Consider the following 6106-nt stretch of genomic DNA (forward strand, 5'->3'; position numbering starts at 1 on the left):
AGTATTATAATATTATTGTTATCTCAAGTAATTGTATTATCGAGGGTAGGAACGTAGGTAGCGGACTGGGCTGCAATCTTAAGGTTTTTCCTTGTGAAAACATCATAAAGCACCTCTGTTTGGCAGACTAAAACAACAAGAGAACACAAGGTTTTCATCCTGGGTAGGAGTGAGTTGCACACTTTCCAAAAGCAGCTTTACTTTGTGCCTATGCCCAGACGCCCGCTCCTACACAACTTTGTACGTAACGATGTCACCTCACATGACCAGCCGCCAAGTACGGTTTATTTATTGGATCTTATATATAAAAAAAGGCTGATAAGCTCTAACTTTTGGATAGATTTAACAAGAATTACATAGAATTGGGAATCGACAGTGCAATATGAGAAATATTCAAAACAGGTTACTTTAAGAGTACGTGAAATATTTACAACGTACTTCAAATTCGAATAACCTAGACACACCGACACACGGAGGGGACTATGCAAATATATGGTACGGGTATGCGAACAGAAAAAAATTTATTTCAGTCGCCAATGAGTTACGGAAAAGAGCTAAATTGCCAAATTTTCTGAATAGTTTCTACGGTTTTGCTAGACTGGAGTCGTTTGTAATGCGTGTAATACTACTAATACCAATACTAATAATAATACGGGATTTAGTTTGTATAAACGACTGGAAGAATCCGGTGTTCCAGCCTTATAGATACAGGGGCTAGCTACGCAGAAACTTGCGTAGCGAGAAAACAATTTATTAAGCAACAACAAACTCTCAAAACGAAATCAACTCAAATGAAAAACTTTCAATACACAAATCCACACATATTTTCTTTTCTGAAGAATTATTTTGAGCAGGAAAAAAATATAATTGCAATATTGACACTTTTCTTTTGTTTGGAGTTAGTGCACAAAGGTTTCTAGACGACTGAAATTGTTCCATTCATTCCTTTTTGCTTTATTTCTACTACGTATAAATTAGTCGTCTAGCTTGCTAGACTACGGTTTTGCCCTCCAAATTTCTGATTACCAAACATCGAGCGGGCCAGCCCGTCTTCCAGCAAACCTAGTTCCCGCCGCAAATTTATTTTCCGTAAGCGGCCCAAGCCCTGATTTAGTAGCACAAGCCCTGTTTTAGCAGCCCAAGCCCTGATTTAGCGGCCCAAGACCTGAATTACCGGCCCAAGACCTGGGAAACTTTGCGATTTTTGAGACTTTAAAAATAAAATTGACGAAATTGCGAAATTGGGTTACGGTTATAGAGGGAATTAAATCCACATTAAACGTGTTTTTACCACGCCCTCCAAGAAAGAAAACGTAGACAGAGAATCAATATACTAAAAAACTCATTACAAAAATTTAAAGTCCTAGTTACATTTGCTGAAAAGAATTTACTTTTAATAAATATACCTTGCCAGAAAAATTAAATCATAATAAATATAACGTGTTTTGCTTTGCATAATTAACGGCTCTTAATCACTGCAACAATTTTCGGATGGCTGCACTGAATCTGTTGTCGGATCTCAAGGGAGTAACGCTTCGTTATCATTTTGTTAAATGTCAAATGAAGAGAAATTGCGTGCTGACAGTATATGGGTTTACTTTGATGTGAAGTGGTATTCTGAAAAGAGAAATAACAACAAAGGTAAGCTAGCCGTCACTTTTCCTAATACAAAATATTTTTAAACTTGACTTCACTGTAGAGATATTCAAGCTAAAAACGCAATAGAAAAAATACATGAAAAACTTTACAAATTCACATACATAGGCCTATGTTAGTCGAGATAGTCGAAGTGTAAAAATGTACAAGAAAGTCTTCACTAGACAAGTCCACAAAATATGTACAACCTTGGATAAATGTCCTTAGAGATATATCAAAAATACCTTAGAAGAGAAAATATATACAAGAATTTCTTACAAAACATTGTCCATAGACTTATCCATAAACAATCTTGAGACCAATCTTTAAGTCAGAAGGTTGTCACCAAGAAGAAAATAAACTTGACATGAGATGATTCCAAGACATAAAAAATCACTCCTTCTCTCTCATAGACATGACTTCATGAGAATACTTTCAAATGTAAAATGAGAAAAAACCTCTCAAAAAACGTGGCGATTTGGTTTGTAAATTATCATTAAAAACCAATTATCTCCCGAGGGAGCACCAACACCAATCAAACAACTGTCACAAAGAGACCATTTGATTTTTAGTCTATAATTCTTGATACTATGATCAAAGATTCGCAAGTAGTTTTTTTTATTTTCCTTGTAAAATAATATATAAAATACATGAATAAAGTTTTCTTTTGAAAATATAATGTTTTTCTTGGAAAGGACAATTATTTCCCTTGAACAATAAAAGAATGATATTCCTTAAAAATACGAATGATTTTTCTTGATAAATACAAGTTATAAATACAAGTTACATACAAGGAGTTATTTTCCTTCAAAAATACATACACATTTAAATAGTCGAACGTGCGCAACGCACTGGGCTCAACTTCAGTGGCTTCAAATTATTCATAGGCCCAATTGTAGACCCCCAGATATTTACCCAATGAACAAGTGTGCCAAATTTCAACCAAATCCGACCATTTTGGAGGCCTGTAGGCTGCTTCAAAGCTTTAGCCTCGTTTTGGCAAAAAACTCGTCCCCAGGCCCCAAAAATCTAAATTTTTGAAAAATGCAAAAAGCACCCCCAGATATTCAGCCAAGAAACAAGTGTGCAAAATTTTAGCCAAATCGAACAATTTTTGAAGTCTCCAGGCTGCCCCAAAGTTTTAGCCTCGTTTTGGCGAAAAACTCGTCCCCAGGCCCCAAAAATCAAAATTTTCAAAAAGTGAAAAAAAACACCCCCAGATATTCACCCAAGGAACAAGTGTGCAAAATTTCAGCCAGATCGAACAATTTTTGAAGTCTCCAGGCTGCCCCAAAATTTTAGCCTCGTTTTGGCGAAAAACTCGTCCCCAGGCCCCAAAAATAAAAATTTTTGAAAAATGAAAAAAACACCGCCAGATATCCACCCAAGGAACAAGTGTGCAAAATTTCAGCCAAATCGAACAATTTTTGAAGTCTCCAGGCTGCCCCAAAGTTTTAGCCTCGTTTTGGCGAAAACTCGTCCCCAGGCCCCAAAAATCAAAAATTTTGAAAAATGAAAAAAACACCCCCAGATATTCACCCAAGGAACAAGTGTGCCAAATTTCAGCCAAATCGAACAATTTTTGAAGTCTCCAGGCTGCCCCAAAGTTTTGGGACATACACACACACAGACAGACAGACACACACACACACATTCTCAGATTCTAACTCAACTGAAGTTGAGAATAATCTTCCTTGGAAATTACATAAATAACTATCTTTGGGAAATATTTCCTTTGAACTAATGATAAATTTCCTTAAAAAAAACAAGAATGATTTTTCCTTGATACAAGAATCGTTTGATTCTCTTGATTCTCTTATTAGGAAAAATAGATACATAATCATTATAAAATTCAGAAAAATAAATAATTTACACTTTGAAGAACGTAATCTCAAACAAAAGATTTAATTTGTTGTTCTACGGGCCCGACTGACCCTATTTTTACTAAAATCAAAAAAATAATAATATCGAATTTCCACTACAACATAGTTCGCACCCCCCCCCCCCCTTTATAAAGGGGGGGGTAGCGATGTTCAGAAAATCTCAGAAAGGGGGGGGTAAGAGAATTTTTTCTAGAAAGGGGGGGTTCATCTAGAAAGGGGGGGTAAGATGTCAGTGGTATGTTTTTTTTGTGTTTTCCCAAATTAGCGTACACCACCAAATTCAGATTTCCTAATTATTTGCTTATTTACACTGAATGTTCTTGCTTTTTCACCGGTAGAATTATGGTAGGATTTTAAAATTTTGAGGGGGGTAGCATCAAATTTTAAAAGGGGGAAGAACCTAGGGTAGGGGGGTAGCTCTAGGGTAGGGGGGGTAGTGACCCCCTTCCGAACTATGTACAATATATTTTACACACTAGTTATTTGTAAGAATTAAACTTGAATAAAGCTGAAAATTAATTCAAGAAATTGAAAAATCATAAAAAGCATTCCATACACTAAAATTTTATTATGATCTTCATCGAAGATAAAAAACAAAGTGAATTTTTGATCCAGATACTTTTTGGAAAATTTTCTTGGTACCTTACCAGCCCTGATAAATGAAAAATTTATTCTTATTTTGTCGACCGACCGACCCATATTCTTCTAACGATCTGTCCATAGAACAACAGTTTAAATTGGTCTTGCCTTACCTTACAAACATATTGGATTCGGGACTCAAGTAAAAGTATATATAATACATATTTACTATCTGAGTCACTGAAAAGATGGATACGGCAGCTTGAATTTGAAAATCAGGGAAGTGTGGGGTAGATCTTTATTTATACAGGCTAATTATAACACTTTTTAAATTAAACTTTTCGGGACTGTCCCGAATCGGCCTGCGAAAATGTTGCATTCGGGACAGTCCCGAATTGGCCTATAAAAAGATTGGATTCGGGACTCAAGTAAAAGTATAAATACTCTCGGGTACCTAATAGCCGTCCCCCTCGCTAATTAATTTTTCGGAGAATATTTTTTAAAGTTCCCTCTTTTGTCCTAATTCAGCTGTATTAGCCTCCTTTTCAAACATTTTTCACCCAAGACATTTTTATTCCAACCCCCCAGCTTATTAAGTTTTGAGATTATTTCCAATCCAAGTATATATAGCAACGAGAAACTTTTAGTCCCGATTTACCTTACGTTTACGAACATATTGGATTCGGGACTCAATTAAAACTACCCTGGAAAAAAAAGCTGGGAGAAAAGTCAGGAAATCTAGAATTTTCCTAGTTTTTGCAATTTAGCCCAGCTAATCCTACCTTTCCCCACCTTTGATTTCTAGGAAGAAGACAGGAAAAGTTAGGATGTAAAATTAAACAAATTTCACTCAAATTGAAAACTGGGAAAAGGCAGGAAAAAGTAGGACGTAAAAATTAATCAAATTTCACTCAAATTGAAAACTGGGAAAAGACAGGAAAAGTTAGGATGTAAAAATTAAACAAATTTCACTCAAATTGAAAACTGGGAAAAGACAGGAAAAGTTAGGATGTAAAAATTAAACAAATTTCACTCAAATTGAAAACTGGGAAAAGGCAGGAAAAAGTAGGATGTAAAAATTAAAGAATTTTATCTCACAAAAAAAATGTCAGGAAAAGTTAGGAAAAGTCAGAAATTTTCAAGTTTGAGGAAAGAAAGAAAAGGCAGAACATATTATGAATTGAGAACATGTTATATCTAAGAAAAGTTTGAAGATCTCTCATGGATCATAAAGTAAATCGGAGATGCTAGAAATATGTCAAAAGGTTTGAGCAGCACACTGGACCAGCTTCAGTACTTTTGCAACTAGAACTAATCAAAGGTCCAATTACAGGTCTGGTGGAAGCAGGGAGGCTGGGAGGCCTCAGCCTCCCTATTTTTGAGAAAAATATACTTTTTTCTCCAATTCTTGGCAAATTTCATTTTATATCTTTAGACCCTCCACTTTTACGGTTATTCCGCCGGGCCTGATTCAAGATGTTGTTAAAAACTTGTCACAATTCCCATACACATAAGTACAAAGTATATAAGAACGTAAGGCTACGAGGCCCAAATTAAAGAACAGTTTAAGAACATTCTAAGGCTTAGCAGACTATAAAACATGCAGTTTAATGGGAAATTGCATTAAAATGCTAAAAATATACTGAAAATAAAACACTTTAAGATCGTTTCTTTAAACTTGAAACCCAGAAAAATTAGAATATCAAATTCTTCAAAAAAAATGGATGGTTTTTTTTTAATTGACAGAAACATATTCAGGTTCTAAATCAACTCAAGTTGAGAATAAAAAAAAAAGACTTATACCTTGAAATCTTTTTTAACGTTATCCTTATGACCCAAATGACAAGTTAAATCATATTCATATCCATAAATGTTTTTCATTTAAATCTCTCAATCTTTTATCCACCAATGACACATCATTACCAACATTTTTTTACTTTGATATTTTTGTATTATTTAAAGCTGAAAAAAGTCAATAATGAAGCCATTTATTATAAACTGTATGCATA

The 6106-nt window shown here is 34.8% G+C and overlaps 1 long non-coding RNA gene across 1 annotated transcript; it reads right to left on the minus strand.

Annotated features, from left to right (window-relative positions):
- Positions 1 to 1241: 1241 nt before the first annotated feature.
- Positions 1242 to 2413, minus strand: LOC136800481 (uncharacterized). The gene is made up of 2 exons (XR_010845714.1): positions 1915 to 2413; positions 1242 to 1617 (listed from the first exon to the last, which is right to left on the minus strand). It is a non-coding gene; the product is annotated as an uncharacterized lncRNA (long non-coding RNA).
- Positions 2414 to 6106: the final 3693 nt, after the last annotated feature.

The sequence above is a fragment of the Clytia hemisphaerica genome, unplaced genomic scaffold, assembly GCF_902728285.1.
Source record: "Clytia hemisphaerica strain Z4C2 unplaced genomic scaffold, Clytia hemisphaerica genome assembly, whole genome shotgun sequence".
NCBI lineage: Eukaryota > Metazoa > Cnidaria > Hydrozoa > Leptothecata > Clytiidae > Clytia > Clytia hemisphaerica.